This window comes from Salvelinus sp. IW2-2015, linkage group LG23 (assembly GCF_002910315.2).
Source record: "Salvelinus sp. IW2-2015 linkage group LG23, ASM291031v2, whole genome shotgun sequence".
Lineage (NCBI taxonomy): Eukaryota > Metazoa > Chordata > Actinopteri > Salmoniformes > Salmonidae > Salvelinus > Salvelinus sp. IW2-2015.
Window position 1 is genome coordinate 298,632 of NC_036863.1, and position 19,895 is coordinate 318,526.

General features: G+C 44.8%; 1 protein-coding gene across 1 annotated transcript in view; it reads right to left on the bottom strand.

The window, feature by feature from the left end:
• Window positions 1-19,895, bottom strand: part of LOC111951095 (peripheral-type benzodiazepine receptor-associated protein 1) — a 98,894-nt gene that overhangs the window by 56,640 nt on the left and 22,359 nt on the right. The window lies entirely within an intron of this gene.

Here is a 19,895-nt window from a genome sequence, read left to right on the forward strand (position 1 = left end):
TTCAGAGACTTGTCCCGAAGCCAGCCCTGCGTTTACTTGGCTGTGTGCTTATTGGTCATTGTCCTGTTGGAAGGTGAACTTTCACCCCAGTCTGAGGTCCAGAGCGCTCCGAAGCAGGTTGTCATCAAGGATCTCTCTATACTTCGCTCCGTTCATCTTTCCCTCGATCCTGACTAGTCTCACAGTCCCTGATGCTGAAAAACATCTCCACAGATTGATGCTGCCACCTCCATGCTTCACCGTAGGGACGGTGCCAGGTTTCCTCCAGACGTGACACTTTGGCAATCAGGTCAAAGAGTTCAATCTTTGTTTCATCAGACCATAGAATCTTGTTTCTCATGGTTTGAGAGTCTTTAGGTGCCTTTGGCTTCCGTCTGGCTACCATAAAAGCCTGATTGGTGGAGTGCTGCAGAGAAGGTTCTCCCATCTCCACAGAGGAACTCTGGAGCTCTGTCAGAGTGACCATCGGGTTCTTGGTCACCTCCCTGTCCAAGGCTCTTCTCCCCCGATTGCTCAGTTTGGCCGGGCGTCCAGCTCTAGGAAGAGTCTTGGTTCCAAACTTTTTCTATTTAAGAATGATGGAATTGTGTCCTTGGGGATCTCCAATGCTGCAGAATTTTTTTTGGTACCCTTCCCCAGATCTGTTCCTCGACACAATCCTGTCTCGGGGTCTACGGACAATTCATTCGATCTCATGGCTTGGTTTTTGCTCTTGACATGCACTGTCAACTGTGGGACCGTATTTAAGTTTTTTTATTTAAATAAATTCGCCCAAAATTCAAAAAACCTGTTTTCACTTCGGGGTATTGTGTGTAGATTGCTGAGATTTTTAAAAATGTATTTAATCAATTTCATAATAACGCTGTAACGTAAAAATAAAATGTGGGAAAAGTAAAGGGGTCTGAATACTTTCCCAAGGCACTGTAAATGTTTTTATCGTCACGTACACTGGAAAGGTGCAGTGGAATGTTTTGTCTCACGTGTCAAACTCATTCCACGGAGGGCCGAGCGTCTGCGGGGTTTCGCTCCTCCCTTCTACTTAATTTATGAATTAAGGTCAATAATTAATGAGGAACTCCCTTCACCTGGTTGTCTAGTGCTTAATTGAAAGGGGGAAAAAAATACCGACACTGGGCCCTCAGTGGAATGAGTTTGACACCCCTGGTTTACAGGTTCAGCCATAGTTGTACAGCCCCCCTGGAGCAAATTAGGGTTAAGTGCCTTGCTCAAGGGTACAGGTAGATTTTTCTTTACCTGGTTGCTGGCCCCAGTGCTCTATCCGCTAGGCTACCTCCCACCCATCATTATTACCTACAGTATGCTTCAACACAGTGTGCTGCTCAGGAGGGATGATGTCATAAACTGGATCTCTCTGTGTGTGTGCTCCTCAGTGTCGAGACTGTGGATGTATCCCCATAGAAGTACAATACTATATTCAATTTAATTCTGAGGTATCCCCCAGTCATTTGACTATGGAACCAGATCCACAAGCAGGCCTCACAACTAGGGGTTTAGCCTTGAGCCATGGATAGGAGGGTAGGGTTAGTGAGCGCCTCATGACTGGGGGTTTAGCCTTGAGCCATGGATAGGAGGGTAGGGTTAGTGAGCGCCTCATGACTGGGGGTTTAGCCTTGAGCCATGGATAGGAGGGTCGGGTTAGTGAGCGCCTCACAACTAGGGGTTTAGCCTTGACCCATGGACAGTATTCAACGCTGTACAGATAGTTGTGAAGATTCACAATGACCAGAGCCCAGAGAATGGAAATGACAACTGCAAAAAATGGACTTAACTTAAATGCAATTCTGCCACCAGTCATTTTCCATCAGAAGACGTCTTATTTTAACACATAATACCAGAGGTGTGGACTTGTCACATGACTTGGACTGAAGTCTGACTCAAGTCACAAATGTGGTGACTTGAGACTCGACTTCATATCAAATGAAATAACTTGAGACTTGACATGAACTTGGAGCCTCAAGACTCTGGACTCGACTTAGACTCGAAATGATCTGGCCAGGTTTTGTAACATTTTGTCAATGTTTTTGTGGCACAGAGTCTCCATGGATTACTCTCCACACAGCTAGAGACAGTATAGGACTCGCAAAAAAAATAATGATTGGCTAGTGAAACGCACACTCGGCCTTCTGATTGGACTGGCAAACTGTCAATCAACAAGGCCCTTTCCACGTTCCGCACTGAGAAGGTTTTGATGTGAAAACATATATTTCTTCATATATATACTACTATATGGCCAAAAAAATGTGGACACCCCTTCAAATCAGTGTATTTTGCTACTTCAGCCACACCCTTTGCTGATAGGTGTATAAAATCGAGCACACAGCCATTCAATCTCCATAGACAAACACTGGCAGTAGAAAGACCCGTACTGAAGAGCTCAGTGACTTTCAACGTGGCACCGTCATAGGATGCCACCTTTCCATCAAGTCAGTTCATCAAATTTCTACCCTACAAGAGCTGCCCCGGTCAACATTTTGTGCTGTTATTGTGAAGTGGAAACGTCTAGGAGCAACAACGGCTCAGCCTCGAAGTGATAGGCCACACAAGCTCGCAGAATGGGAGCGCTCTTGGAGCAACAGTCAGCACAATAACTGTTTGTCGGGAGGTTCATGAAATGGGTTTCCATGGCTGAGCAGACGCACACAAGCCTAAGATCACCATGCGCAATGCCAAGCGTTGACTGCAGTGGTGTAAAGCTCACCGCCTTTGGACTCTGGAGCAGTGGAAACACGTTCTCTGGAGTGATGAATCACGCTTCACCATCTGGTAGTCCGACGGATGAATCTGGGTTTGGCGAATGCCAGGAAAAACGCAACCTGCCGCAATGCATAGTGCCAACTGTAAAGTTTGGTGGAAGAGGAATAATGGTCTGGGGCTGTTTTTCATGGTTCGGACTCCTTACATTCAGTGAAGAGAAGTTTTAATGCTACAGCATACAATGACATTCTAGACGATCCTGTATGTCCAACTTTGGGGAAACAGTTTGGGGAAGGCCCTTGACAATGCCTCCATGCACAAAGCGAGGTCTATATAGAAATGGTTTGACTTCACTAATGCTCGGGGCTGAATGGAAGCAAGTCCCCGTAGCAATGTTCCAACATCTAGTGGAAAGCCTTCCAAGAAGAGTGGCTGTTATGGCATCAACTCCAAATTTAATGCCCATCATTTTGGAATGAGATGTTCGACGAGCAGGTGTCCACGTACTTTTGGTCATATCGTGTATCTTCTGAAGACACAGTAAATGCAACTTAAACGTTTTTTCATCACAAAAATTTTGATTTTGAAAATCTTTTGGACATCAGCGCAATCTTGAGGGAATCCTATTGGAGTCAGAAAAGGATATTCATATGATAGATATGCTGTACAAAACCTTGCCGAGAGCCTATTCAACTGACGATCTCTTAGGAACCAATATTTTAAAAGAACTGATATTGGCACAAGATGTAGGGAATGTTGGAACATATGTAACTAACGAGATTACAGTTAATGAAAAATGTAGTTTAATCCAGTATAATTAATGTGTACAATTTATTAGACAAGAGACAAAATTCACAAATTCTACAGCACAACGGCAGAGTCATGTCTGAAGTGTAAAACGAATAATAATAATGATTTAAATAATCCATGTCTTTTGAGAATGTTATAAAGTCCAAAAGTTATGGGCGGAGTTAGAAAGTTATCCGTCAGAAGTACATTTACTTTGAATCTGTCTGGCCACGCAATGGATTGTTGTCATTGTAGTTAATTACCATGTTTTCTGTGCTAAACTAGGCAGAATATTAGCCTACTATTAACTCCCTAGTACATCGCACAGTTCAGGATTTATCTCTTGTCTGCATATTTCAAAACATGACAGGTGAGGGTGCAGTGAGATACCCGATGAGTTGGACAATACTTTTCTTGTCAATCATCTTAAAAAAAAAAAAAAAAACTAATACTTAAAAACTGGAAATCAACCAATCCTCCGGCATTAACACAATGGAAAGGTCAAATGCTTTATTATCTAAAAATGTGTGTAAGCTAAGAAGAGAAACAAAATGGTGCAGTTTGAGGCCATGTGTTGTAAAGTGATCCAGGCGCTGGAGATGGGGGGTGTGCTAATGGGTCTGGGCAGGTGTGATGTAGTGGTTGTTGTTTGTATTGTTTATAAAAGAAAAAGAAGCACGACTTGGACTTGACACGAGTCTTGACCCGTTCTACTTGGGACTTGGACTTGACACGAGTCTTAACCCGTTCTACTTGGGACTTGGACTTGACACGGAGTCTTTAACCTCGTTCTGACTTGGGACTGGTACTTGACACGAGTCTTAACCCGTTCTACTTGGGACTTGGACTTGACCCGAGTCTGAACCGTTCTACTTGGGACTTGGACTTGACACGAGTCTTAACCGTTCTACTTGGGACTTGGACTTGACACGAGTCTTAACCCGTTCTACTTGGGATCTTGGACTTGACACGAGTCTTAACCGTTGCTACCTTGGGACTTGACTTGACACGATGCTGAACCCGTTCTACTTGGGACTTGACTTGACACGAGTCTTGACCGTTCTACTTGGGACTTGGACTTGACACGAGTCTTTAACCGTTCTACTTGGGGACTTGGACTTGACACGAGTCTTAACCGTTCTACTTGGGATTGGACTTGACACGAGTCTTAACCCGTTCTACTTGGGACTTGACTTGACACGAGTCTTAACCCGTTCTACGTTGGGTACTTGGACTTGACGACGAGTCTTAACCGTTCTACTGGGACTTGGACTTGACACGAGTCTTAACCTCGTTCTACTTGGGAAACTCTGGACTTGACAACGAGTCCTTGACCCGTTCTACTTGGACCTTGCTTGTGACTTGAATAATTGTGACTTGGGTCCGCCCTGCATAATACTCTAATACTCTATTCCACCTCAGTTGAAATGTAATTGAGCTTCTGCCATGGTGCATTTGAAAAAACACAAAAACATCTGTCTGATCTGTTAGGGAATCAAAGTGCCGAAAGCCTATACTTCTTCTTAAATCCAATTAGCCAGCTTCTCTTAAAAACACTTAAGAGTGCTGATGATAGCAACTCTATATAGCCTATAGCCCCTACTTATAGACCCTATTTTGCACTGACTGACTATTCCACATTTATGGCAAATCTCTTTTTATTTCTCCTGTCCGTTTTGGTTTTCTCATTAGAAACATTGATTGACAGGTCTCCCCAGCCACCGGCTTGTAATCTTGCTGTGGTCTGCAGATGTACCCAGACTGCAGAAAACCCTGCCTCTCCCGCGAGGACCAGCCTATCTTCTCAGACAAGCTGTCCCAGTCACAGAGATAGAGGAGTCATCGTTGATCTAGTCTCTATCTCTATGGTCCCAGGACAAGAAACTAGAGCAACAAAGAGCCCAATCAAAGCACAACTCTCCCGGGTCTCTGAAAAGCACAACTCTCCTGGGTTGTCTAAAAGCACAACTCTCTCGCGTTGGGTGTTCTGACAGCAAACTCTCCGGGTGCTAAAGCACAACTCTCCCGGGTGTCTGAAAGCACAACTCTCCCGGGTGTCTAAAAGCACAACTCTCCCGGGTGTCTGAAAGCACAACTCTCCCGGGTGTCTGAAAGCACAACACTACCGTGTGTCTGAAAGCACAACACTACCATGTGTCTGAAAGCACAACTCTCCCGGGTGTCTGAAAGCACAACTCTCCCGTGTGTCTGAAAGCACAACACTACCGTGTGTCTGAAAGCACAACTCTCCCGTGTGTCTGAAAGCACAACACTACAACACAAAGGACCACAATGGAAATGTCGAATGCGACCCAGGAAATCTGTCATAGACTTTTTGTTTCATCCTCAAAACTAAACTGACAGTCATCTAAACTCAGCAGTTTGTCAACACTGTTTTATCGAGAATCTGGGTCACTCAGTTCCAGCATTGGGTTACGATACATGTATTTGTCATTGCAGAATGACAACAGTTTATGGGCTTGTATTGTTGGACGTTGTGAAAAAGCATAAACAGACACTGCTCTATTAGGCTACATAGCAGATGTTTAAAAAACAAACAAATTGGATGGTTTGGAGTCAAGAGGCGATGAAACACTCCAGCGGCTACCCATAGAACACTCTAGAACACTAGAACCCTTTACCAGCTTGACTTCGTACTCCATGTAGCCAACTGGGACCCTTTTTCCTCAGTCTCTGATAAGTAGTTCTGCTGTTTTGGCAAAAACTAGCTAGATAAATACTTCAAGTTTATTCCAGCATCTGTCAGTTTAGGCTCTGCCTTGCTAATTGAAATCTACAAACCATGAGAGGATTGGGACTTTGCATTACAGTGTGTACGTGCAGTACAAACTCCTGGAGAGAGGGGAAAAGGGAACAAAATGAACACCCCAAGCAGACGCTGTCGATTTAATTTCCCCGGATCTTAATTGAGATTACCAGAGGACAACCGATAGCTAGCTAGTCTTATAGCTCAGACACACCGGTAGGATTGTCAAACGTTTGCCTGCCGACAGTCCTTAGCACCTCTGAACAGAGTGTCGGCAGTCAATCTCGTTTGTGTTCACACAGCAAAGACCTTGAAGTCGTCAGCCACTCAGCCTTTTTAAAATACTCCAAACCAGAAGGTGGCAGTAGCGCTTTGGTAGAGCATGTCTGTATGTGTTGCTTAGTTTATGGTCTAGATTCCAATGTTAGCTAGCTGGCTAGCTGCTCTAATGTTACTATTTTGTAGAAAGCCCTTGTTGATACTAGCCAGATGGATAATACCTAGCAAGATGACGCAGAAACAATTTAATTCACTCTCCATAATCCCATACGGCCAGTGCCAGCCTGTAGACAAATATTTAGCTAGCTACCTAACCTAACGTAGCAGGTGTAAAAGAAACACCTGAAACTACATACTGGTCTTGATGACATTAAAAAAACAACTGCCGGGGGGAGGTTCTGTTCTGCACTATTCAACCAATCCAGTAAATGCGGAGGAGGAGTTAAGATGGAGTGTCACTTTGTTAACGTCCAAAAGCGGAAGTCGCGTCACAGGCTTTCTTTCCATTTCCCCTGAAAACCATAACATCCTGTTGTCGGGGACTCTGCAGAGGCAACTAGCTACATAGCATATTCACTAGCTAGCACAACGTATCTAACTAGCTAGCAAAGGACACTAACTCGGCAGCTAATACAGGCCTCTGTTTCATGGAAACGAATCCGTTGTGATTTCATTATAACGTCAACACTAGCTATAGTGATTAGCTCGCTTGGAGGAAGTATTTAGCGTCGTGTGCATTGCGTCTGTGCACTTAGTTAGCTACCATCCCATAGCCTACATTGCATATGAAGTGTGACTGAATCATGACATTTAACCCTGGATGTATGGAGAAAATTCCCTATTTTTTTCCCTCCTTTTTGTTGTCACTCCTGTTGGCTTCCCCACTTAGGCGTTTGGGCTTTCTGATTGGCTCAAAGTTAAGTTGTTGGCCACTGACAAGCATTCCCGATTCTACAATTAGAAATGTCAGGTTCGTCGCTCCCCGGGTTGGCGCACAGCAGGTACTGCTTTTGTTCTGGAAAGAGAAGGAACAGCCTCCCACTGTGATAAGTACCTATCGGAAGTCTATCGGCAGTGAGATTCTAGGTGTGTTTCATGATTTAGACAGTTTATATGTCAAAGAAACAGTATCTACCCACTGGGGGGGCGGGGGGGTTGAATCAACATTGTTTCCACGTCATTTCAACAACAGAAAATGCAATGAATCAGCGTGGAAAACTGATTGGACTTGCCAAAAAAGTCATCAACCTAAGGGAACAGTCTTTTTCTCCCCACCTAACTTTTCACCTAAATCCAATGACATTATTTTTTGTTGTTGTTATCAACCAACTGTAAATTAAAAAAATGGCCGTTGAACTGGCGCCTGTGCCCAGTGAGTAACTAGTCTTAGACACACTTCACCAACTCCCAAAGAAGCTGTGGAAAACAATGTCTTTTTCATTCCCTGGATCCTTTATTATCTAATAATAAATTGGTGGGTGCTTATATTTGTCCTATTTCACACATGTACACGTGTGTATCTGTCTGCTGAGGCGAGTCTGTTTCGTAAGTGTCCTCTCCAGTCCCATCCTGTATTTGTCATCGATTCATCGTCGCCGGACAACCTGGCCATGACAGATTAGGGGGTGTCAGCCGACGCGCCACAGCCTCAGCCGAACAAAGAGACCCCACTCCCCCGTCTAATACACCCCCAATTTTACACACAAGACACACACTCCACGAATAACACTGCTGTTACCCCTAACACACACGCCCAGCACTTCCCTACCCATCCGCCCTCTCTACACAACAGGAGAGGCCTCTGTGAGTCATACGGTTAATACTGCCCTGTGGCACTGGCCACAATTAGAAAGCACAATCTGGATGTGACCCCCAACGCTGCCTGCCTGCCTGCCTGCCTGCCTGCCTGCCTGTCTGTCTGTCTGTCTGTCTGTCTGTCTGTCTGTCTGTCTGCCTGCCTGCCTGCCTGCCTGCCTGCCTGCCTGTCTGTCTGTCTGTCTGTCTGTCTGTCTGTCTGTCTGTCTGTCTGTCTGTCTGTCTGTCTGTCTGTCTGTCTGTCTGTCTGTCTGTCTGTCTGTCTGTCTGTCCTCCATATACTGCTAACGGATGGATCTGAGACACTGAGGTAACTGTGTCTAACTCTCTCACTTAGCAAAGCCCTGCGTTAAGATTAGCTTAAGTCAAGTGGTTGGGTGATGCTTTTGACATGTTGCCACAGGTCAGTCTTCAGATTGTGGAGCTTTTATGAAATTGAAGAAAGAAATTATGTTTAGTCAAAAACAAGACTTTTCCTCTCATGCTAGCTAGCAATTTAATTATATTCTAGGTACAAATTAGCTACAAATTGACCATGAACGCTAAATCAAATGTGACATACAAACCCATCCCCACCCCCACCTCCAACCTGATGTAAGGTGACCTCATCTCCATACATGTGAATATGTTTCACCTGCCCTTTCCAAAGTGTGGCACTGTGTCTACACACTATCCTCTATTAAAGATCCAGGATCAGCTCTGATTTAACACCCAATAACCGATCTGTTCATTGGCCTTCCTGCAACAACCTCAACATTCATTGGCCTTCCTGAAACAACCTCTATATTCATATGGCATCCTGCAACAACCTCTACATTCATTGGCCTTCCTGCAACAACCTCAACATTCATTGGCCTTCCCTGAAACAACCTCAACATTCATTGGCCTTCCTGAAACAACCTCTATATTCATTTGGCCATCCTGCAACAACCTCTACATTCATTGGCTTCCTGCAACAACCTCTACATCATTGGCCTTCCAGCAACAACCTCTATATTCATTGGCCTAACAGCAACAACCTCTACATTAATTGCCCTTCCTGCAACAAGCTCTACATCATTGGCCTAACAGCAACAACCTCTACATTCATTGGCCTACCAGCAATAGATAAGTGATTAAGCCTCAGTCTCGTTGGTGGGTCTGGCCGCTGGCCTCCGTCTTATAATCAGCTCATAGCCTACGCATAAATACATAAATTTACCACAGCCAGGGTCGTGTGTGTGTGTGTGTGTGGTGTGTGTGTGTGTGTGTGTGTGTGTGTGTGTGTGTGTGTGTGTGTGTGTGTGTGTGTGTGTGTGTGTGTGTGGTGTGTGTTGTGTGTGTGTTGTGTGTGTTAATGAGGGTGTCAGACCAGGCAGATAATGTCGTCTGGCCTGTTAAAAAGTCACAAATGGCGGAACAAAGCGGCACCAAATGATTCCATTAAGTGCAGCGTCGGCACAAATGGCGTTCTGTCCGCACCATCTAGCCTAGAGATGATCGGTCGCTCCTCCCTCCCTTCTAATCCTCCCATCTAGAGCTGACTGCTTCAAAAGGATGTGAAGCTTAATCTCGTCAAAGAGAATTGCATATTGCATACGACATCAACCCTCCACGCCCCCACATCACTCCCACCCTCCATCACCCCTCACACATACCCCACGCATCTCCTAACCACCATCATCCTACCCTTACCATCACGGGTAAATAGTAAATATGCCTACCACCTCAAATGAAGTGTATAAAATGTGCTCACATCGCATGTTATACGCATAAACACATGGAAAGATCATTAATCTACCAGACAGACAGGGCAGGGCTGCCCAGCTCAAGGTAAACATATTCAACGTTACACCAGCCAGAATGGGGAATCGCATCAAATGTTGTATAATACATTACAACATCCCACCAGCAGGAGGGCCAGTGCTTAGCTCTCTCCTGGTCCCAGAATGAATCACTCCATCACTGTCATCAATACAATGTTAGGCAGCTCCTCTTCCAGAGACTCTCAATATAATCCTCTGGCCCTCAACATGCTACCAACTGGTTGGGCTATATCACAGTTGAAAAAAATGTATTTTCACCTGTGTTAATTTGACATATTAAAGCAGGTTTATCCGCTGGGAGAGTGATAGAGGGGGGTGAAAAGACAGAGCGGTAGGAAGAGAGAGGTAAATGAGGAGACAGGAGGGGGGTGTGTGAAAGAAGACAAAAAGGGGAGAGAGAAGAGAGATTATTTTCATGAGTGGAAGGTCTCTGTCTCTTGGTCGTTGTTCAATGATGGAGACTTGCCATGGACCAGGGAATCAAGACCACTCCAACACATTATGAAAGAGCATCAAGGACTGTCTAGAGGTGTAGAATGTTCCTGAAGCTGAGAGAGGAGAACATGACAGTGTCTAGAGTGGTAGAATGTTCCTGAAGCTGAGAGAGGAGAACATGACAGTGTCTAGAGGTGTAGAATGTTTCTTGAAGCTGAGAGAGGAGAACATGACAGTGTCTAGAGGTGTAGAATGTTCTTGAAGCTGAGAGAGGAGAACATGACAGTGTCTAGAGGTGTAGAATGTTCCTGAAGCTGAGAAAGGAGAACATGACAGTGTCTAGCAGTGTAGAATGTTCCTGAAGCTGAGAGAGGAGAACATGACAGTGTCTAGAGGTGTAGAATGTTCTGAAGCTGAGAGAAGGAGAACATGACAGTGTCTGAGGTGTAGAATGTTCCTGAAGCTGAGAGAGGAGAACATGACAGTGTCTAGAGGTGTGTAGAATGTTCCTGAAGCTGAGAGAGGAGAACATGACAGTGTCTAGAGGTGTAGAATGTTCCTGAAGCTGAGAGAGGAGAACATGACAGTGTCTAGAGTGTAGAATGTTCTTGAAGCTGAGAGAGGAGAACATGACAGTGTCGAGGTGTAGAATGTTCTTGAAGCTGAGAGAGGAGAACATGAACAGTGTCTAGAGGTGTAGAATGTTCCTGAGCTGAGAAAGGAGAACATGACAGTGTCTAGCAGTGTAGAATGTTCCTGAAGCTGAGAGAGGAGAACATGACAGTGTCTAGAGGTGTAGAATGTTCCTGAAGCTGAGAGAGGAGAACATGACAGTGTCTAGAGGTGTAGAATGTTCCTGAAGCTGAGAGAGGAGAACTGACAGTGTCTAGAGGTGTAGAATGTTCCTGAGCTGAGGAGAGGAGAACATGACAGTGTCCTAGCGTGTAGAATGTTCCTGAAGCTGAGAGAGCGAGCATGACAGTGTCTAGAGGTGTAGAATGTTCCTGAAGCTGAGAGAGGAGAACATGACAGTGTCTAGCGGGTGTAGAATGTTCCTGAAGCTGAGAGAGGAGAATTGAAGTGTCTAGAGGTGTAGAATGTTCCTGAAGCTGAGAGAGGAGAACATGACAGTGTCTAGCGGTGTAGAATGTTCCTGAAGCTGAGAGCAGTACGATGATGATTTCCACCTATAATAACAGCAAAACAGTGCTGTGCAAGTACTACCAGATCAATGATACAGAGATACCCAGATAATATCTGGAATCTTCACATTTCAGCCAGGCTCCTCAGCTCAGAGTCACACATAGCTACAGTAATTGAAAGCTCTTTCAGTAACGCAGCCTCATCCCCCAGCCTCCAAACCCTCCAGCAGCACACTCTCAGTGGTTCTCATGGTGGAAGAGATTGATTAGTGATATAGGTTCCATCTAGCTGAGCATCCAGAGGGCAGGCTCCTGTGTCACACTGAGGGCAGGGAGTCAAACCTCCGAGGAACAGAGGAGAAGGTGACGACCAACTGTCTGGGAGTCTGAGAAGATGAGGGTGTTAAATACGTCTGCAGTGAAGTAACCCTAGAGTGGAGAAAGAGAGACATATAAAGAGACAGACAGAGAGAGAGATTGCGGCTAAATCAAGCTTTTACAAGTCGTCATGCATTTTATTTATCACAGGTGGACAGCATGCAGAGCCTAGTTTGAGGAGCGGAACAGCGTCAGACTAGCTCCTCGGCTACTGTACTGAGGCCTGTTTTTGTAAGCCCAGTCATTGCGCAACAAATAACAATTCAAAATGCAATCGCCTGTTAAAACCTGTTGGTGGCCACGATTTAAAAATGAGCTACTTTTATTTCTCCGTCAAAACTCGTAAAGCGCGCCTCCTATTTGCCGTTCAGATGCGTAGAATATAGCCTACCTACCGTTGACTATCAGCGCGTCACCAACCACTTTGCAATGCAAGATTGAGGATGTAGAATTGTTTGAAACTTGGAACGTTTTGTTTTACTTCAAATAATGAGGCATGTTTTACCTTCCTTCAAAAGTAGCCCAAATCCAACCCATAGAAACGTGGAGGCAGTTATTTTATAGACTTCCTCATGCTATTAACCACTATTTCTCTCCCGTTCTATTGGTTTCATATCAATTTTCTTTCGTTGTCCAAAAGCCACAATCCTAAAAGTCCAGAATCCTAGTCATATTAGCAAGCCATCATAGTAGTTGCTATTAGATTCCCCCTCTCGTTCTAAGTTTCTAACAGAGATCTATTGAACTGTACGCATTAGGCGCGCGGTTCAGAACTGTTTTCCGCTAATTGCATTTGGGCAAATATTTGAAAATGACATTGTATTAGCTGCTTCATTACAGGAGTTGCCTGTTCAATAACAGGGTATATAGCATTTTGACTATAAAACGATAGGTTTGCTATTGTTGCATGTTTCCATGCTCTTAATGAAAAATGTCAGGTCCTTGAACGCTTGCATGGTGTCAGAGAGGAAGAGGCGAAGGGAGAGGTTTCACTCTCACGAAAATCTGTCCAAAATAAATCCAATGCGTGTGTATGGGCTTCTTTTGGGCCTAAGCTTGTCGCCTGCCTTCCCTCAATGGGGCGACTCCCATTGTTAGGGCGGAAACATAAGCATCTCGTCATTATATACAGATGTCTGAAAGTATTTTCTGGTGCTTCGCGTCATTTTACTGTTTGGAATAAATGTAACCGTTTGTTGACCTGTTAATGAGGGTTAGTTAGTCGGCAGAAAAATGGACCGGCATTTGCATCCCTAATAGCAGCAACACTTAGAAAGAAAAACAACCCAGATTGAAACAGGTGACATTACTAAAACATGTGATGATGTCGCTAAGGAGGGGAAAACATCTCAGCTGTACCCTGCTAGTCTGACCTTTCCACGGCAGCCACAGTGGGCATATTGTTATGGCTCCAGAGTAACACCAGTCCAACTCCATTATCCAGTCTGGTGCTCTGGGATGCAGAGTAACACCAGTCCAACTCCATTACATCCCAGAGACAACCAGACTGTTTTAATGGAGTTGGACTGGTGTTACTCTGCATCCAGAGCACCCAGACTGGATAAATGGAGTTGGACTGGTTGTTTACTGTCTGCATCCCAGAGCACCAGACTGGTTAATGGAGTTGGACTGGTGTTACTCCTGCTCCCAAGCACCAGACTGTTTAATGGAGGTTGGACTGGTGTTACTCTGCATCCCCAGAGCACCCAGACTGGATAATGGAGTTGGACTGGTGTTACCCTGCATCCCAGAGCACCGAACTGGTTTAATGGAGTTGGACTGGTGTTACTCTGCCATCTAACTCCTCACTAAAGAGCACAAGGACTGAAGATAACATGGAAGGTTCTGGACACTGCATCCCGCTGGATTACTGCCTAAATACCGTCTACCCATCACTCAGAGAGCCACCTAGACTGCGATAACTCTGAATGACCGTTGGACGTTTACCTACCACAACCTGCATCCCACTAATGCCAAAGTACACCCCAGACTTGTGAACAATATACTGGCACTGAATTTGGACTAGTTTACTGCCCTAATCCCGGCCTATATCTATTAGCCCTAGAATACCCTGCATGCTCTAGAGCACATCCAAGATACCTTGAGTGATTATACAGTCGGCTGAATGACACTGGGTGTCTATCACTACTCCTCGCATCCCATGAGCGCCCCTACAGCACTGATACATAAGTCTAGCACTTTGGAACTTGATGTATGTTCTCACTATAATCCTGTCTTATACACTCTGCCATCACACCACGAGACTAACAGACTGTTTCTCATAACTAATGAAGTTCTTATGCGACCATGTGATGTTACTAACCCTAATACGTCTAACACTTACTATCACCTCACCATACACGCCCAGACTAGTTATATAAACCTGGAGTTCGACGACTCTTGGTGTATTATTGCTCTGTAGCTAACTCCCGCCAGTAAGACACTCCTCATACAGAGCGGCTTTCACACTAATAGAGGACGTTTGGTACTACTACGCTGCTGTTACTCCCTGCACTTATACGCCCCTACAAGAGACCCGAGGTACTGTGAACAAAACTCTCTGGAGTCTATGTAGACTGGCCTAAGTATCAAGAGTCTCTACACTACTCCATTTAGCCCTATACAGTCTCACTAATCCTATACCTGAATCCCAGAGCAGCCCAGACAGAGTATAAAGATCGGAGAGTATTAGGCACCGGAATTTTACTGCTCGCGCTCCCTAAATAGCACCCAGACTCTCTACCACTATCCTATAGGGTCTAACTATTGCGAAGTCTAGTTGGACTGGTGCATCTCACCTTCATCCCTATTGCCTGCTACAATCTACCAGAGCACCAGACTGGTATGAGAGAGTTGGACGTTGGACACACTTAGGATATATCAAACTATCCCTAGATCAAATTCCCAGCGCACCACGACTCAGGATAATAAGGAAGATTGGCCATACGGTGGCTATAACTACACTGAGCCATAACCCCACAATATGGCCCACGTTAATGCCTGAGCTCGCCGTCGGAAGGTCAAGAACACACTTCCCAGCACTGTGTATGCACACCAAGACTGAGAGTGCTCTTACACTCACTCTTAGCTCAGTTAGCATTCATATAAATAAGTACTCTAGTTATACAGAGTATAATGATCTCCCCTCAATTGCTCTAAATCTGTTTTCAATCTGGTTCTCTTCATCTTTATAACAGTTGAATGACTGCGTCAATTATAAGGGGATTCCTTAGCACAAATTCCCGGTTCCTATCTTTCTCTTATCTAGAGCTCGTCTACAGACTAACTATAATCTCATTAACCTAGTAGCTCACACCAACGATGTACTAACGATTTAAGCTAACTATCCAACATACAGTAAAATGAGCCCCTAATCACAGAAGGTTCTACACCAGCAACAATACTACTCCTAATCATCAGACAATCTGGTTCACTCTATAAAATATCTTGAAACAGAGACTCGACTTATCGTTATCTTACCGCCCCTACTAACACATGGGTAACGTCCCGCGTCTCACACCCTCCATTGAGAGTGAAGGCGAGGCCCCTAGATACCACAGCTCTATAAGTGATCCTACTCTTCGCCCTCACAATAACATAGAAGGCCTCTACTCACTATCCATATACACGTCCTCAACATACTCGTCCCTATACACTATCCTCACATCCTGGATTTATTGCTCCTGTGATACAGAATCCTGTCTTAGCTCATAGATCCCTGAAGTATGAAAATCACACCCTGTCTACCAGTACTAAATCCAATGCCCTAATCCGTCTATCACTATCTCTTACTCTCCCTTATCGCCGCTCCTTCCTTATAAGCACCAGCTACATACTATCATGCAACGTCAGAGTAATCCCATAAGAGGACCCGCTAACCATTTTATATCTCACATTCAGAGCATGGAAACATGCAACAATACTGATAACCTAGCCTAATTGACTTTTATAGTGAATCATATACATGCTATCATATACTTAATTTGGCCACCTAATAGCCGTCCTCGACTATCGTCTTATATTATGAACTAACGTGACAATCTGCCTGAAACTCGGTCAATTAAGCACGCTATCTCACCTATATACCTCGCTATATCCCCATGTCTATCCACACATAGATCTCTTTAGTACCTCCCAATAAAGTCACACATTAGCGGAAACCAGTTGTCCTTTACTGATAACCTAGCTGCGCCTAAATGCGACCTGATCTATGCTCATTCAAACTCTATGATCCTTATGTGTCCCTCATAGAAACTAGAACGACGACGGAACGGGGAGAGTCTTCCTATAATCATGCACAAATACTCATGGCACTAGCATTGACCCTCAATATGACTATGCGTAAACATTCCCTATTGGCTACTTATACCCAATATTATAGACAAATTTTTGGGTTTTGAGTCATCTTTCGCTAGTTAGCACCAACGAAAGACAATTAGAGAGCATATGGATCAATCACAACATATGACCGGGCTAAAGAAATCAGGCCTCTGAGTATAATAGCCCATTCGAGGTAAACAAACTAATCCTGATCTATATAAAAGTACTAGCCATACTCCACGTTTCTATTTGGGGTTGTGATCTTAGAGAGTACTACTATCCTCTCATTTTGAGAGGAAGGTAACACAATATAGCCCTGTCTTAACAAATTCTCACTAAAGCTTCCTTAATATAAGTCACCATAACTAACACGATTCTCACTATCCTACCTAAGTTGCTCCCATAAACAATCAGATTAACCAATCCTCACTCGTGCATACACTTTAGCCATACAGTAACCTCGTGATATAGGTCGCAGGTCTACATACTACCTAAGAGCGCCCTTGAATATAGTCAAGTCCTTTGAGGTAAAGCGATCCTATAGGAGCTATCAATCTAATCCCGTTACACTATCTATACCTAATACCGTCTACATACTATCCTATAGCCTAATACCACTAACTATCAAATAGCCCAAATACGTACACTATCCATATTCCTAATACAGTCTACACTATCTATTGCGCTAATACCGCTACAACTTCCTATGCCCTATAACCGTCTACACCTATCCTATTGCCCTAATACCGTCTACACTATCCTATAACCCTAATACGCGTCTACACTAATCCTATAGGCCAAATACCGTCTACATAACTATAACCCTCAATACGTCTACACTATCCTATTGCTAATACGTCTCCTAACCTATAACCTAATAACCGTCTAGCACTCCTATTGCCCTATTCCGTCTACACTATCTATTGCCTAATACTGTCTACACTATCCTATATACCCCTAATACCTCACACAATCCTATAACCTAATACCGTCTCCATACTCTCCTATAGCCCTAATAACCATCTCATACATCCCTATAGCCCTAATACCGTCTTTACACTATCTATAACCTTAATATCGTCTAATACTATCTATAACCCTAATATCGTCCTATATCTATCCTATAGCCCAATCCGTCTACACTATCCCTATACCTAATACCGTCTAACTACCTACAGCCCTAATAAGCCGTCTGACTATCCTTATAGCCCTAATCCCGTCTACACTATCCTATAGCCCTAATACCTGTTCCTCACTATCCTATTAGCCCTAAACCGGCTACATACTACATTTAGCCCTCAACCCCTCCATGCCCTTGACTGTACCTGGTGTCGAAGTCTGATGCTGGCTTTAAATGTGCCTTTCCATTGTGTATACTGAAGACTGGGGACCTGGTGTAATTGGCCAGTTACAGTGCTGTACATCTGCTCATTACCTTTAGCATTTTAGAATACTAGCATTTTGTATTGGGTTGTAGAGGTCGCATAGACCAGCAGGATCCAATTCACTGTTGAACGCCAACAGAATTATTATGATAAATGGCTGAATGTGCAGGGTTGAGTTGACTTGATCCTTTTAGACCCAAAACCCATTGGCTTAAATGTCCCCTCTGGACGCAATGTTAATTGGGAGATGGTCGAAGAGAGAGAGATACGTAAAGAGCCACTAAAGAGAACAAGCTTGCACAATAAACACACAACAGTATGCTGATCAAATGCACGCACACACATACACGCCACACACAGCAGTTCGCCGCTCAAGCAAAGCCAATCCCTTCTCACACGGAGGGGCATTTGGGACAGTATCAAACAAAGCCAGCCAATTGGATTAAATGAACAGGGTCAATGCTCCCATAAGACACAGAGACTCCTCTGCCACTTAAAATACCTCCCTGGCTGGCCTTTGTCCTGACCGCTTTTGGACCTCTTCTCCGGGGATTGAGTTTATTGACCCTGTGCCCATGCGCCGGTGAACATGCTTTATTGATGGAGCCTGTGGTGGTGGTGAAGGGTTGGTATGCGGGGGGCAACAAGGTGAGGGTGGGGAAGTGGATGTTTAATGAGGCCTTAACATTTTTAGTTCCCCGCATTTCAATCGCGCGTGTCTATTAAAGATGGCTGCTTCTCCTACGCGTTCCCATCCATAACAGTGACGCCAGAGAGCACCCACATGACAGACAGCTTCAATATGACAGAGAGGAGAGAGAGGAGGATGGAGGGAGGGAGGGAGTGTACAGCATAAATGGTAACAACGAGACAGAGAGAAACGACATATAGAGGTAGCCTACAGAGTGTCCAATTACCGATGAAAACAAGGAAAGAATTTGGCAAACAATATGGACAACCAGAGAGCTCCCAAGAGCAGCATCATGAATTTAACTCCAAATATGGCTTCTTTAAGCCACAGAGTGTAAGTTAGGAGCAGTGAAACAGACCATAGCGGAGCAGAAACAAAGCTTCTGGTGGAAAATGAAGTCAAACAAGCGGTTTAAATAAAAAACAGACCCTGAGAAATAGATGAGGTCCTCGAGTTCCCCAGGCAGTGTGTGTGGGGTCCAACATGGGTCCCCGCTCTGTCAGGCTCTGGTAAATAATGGCTGGCCTCCAGGTCACTGCTATAATACAAAATGTACCAGCTCCCTCCTTAATTCTAAATTAGAGGCAGAGTCCAGTGACGCCTGCCGCTGATGCCAACGACCCTGGGTACAGGGGAGCACAGAGCCGCTGCTGCATTCGGACCAATCAATACAGTATCCACTGCTTCTTGCCAATTGGAGCCAAGCCGCTGGTTAACTTCTGACAATCAGGGGCAAGGCTTTCAACCTCCACCACTGAGAGCCAAGGTCACCTGACTGCTGACACACAGCCACAAGCGGACCATTCTGACCACTAGACAGAACAACACAGATAAACAACATCTACTTGTAGACCCCCGTGCAATTAGCATAGTTGATGAAAGCTGTTTGTGGGTCGCTCACTTCTAGAGGCCTTTTATCTTAATTACAGCCGCACACTGTGCAAGAAACAATCCACACACACAGGCCCAGCCCCAGCTCTCACTGGCTACAGTACAATGTGTAGGTCAGACAGCAGACAGGGAGTCTGCACCAACAACACGTAAAACAACGAGAAGAAGGGAGTGGAGAGAGACGAGAGAGGTAAACGAGACAGGACAGAGAGATAGAGAGAAGTCGCTTGAGGGAGACGAAAGCGTGGTGAAGAGAAAAAGGAGGGTATACCGTGCTGCAAACTTGTGTCCCAGGCCAGACTGTCCCCTGGGCCGCCATGGCCCACCTCCAGCAATTAATCATCTGATAACTGAAGCTTAACTCAACCGCAACTCAGCTCCCCCCAATCCTCATTACACTGGCGCAGGAGAGAGAGAGAAGAGAGAGAGGAAAAGGGAGATGTAACACAGTGTGCAAAAAGAACGAAGCGAAAACACTAAAGT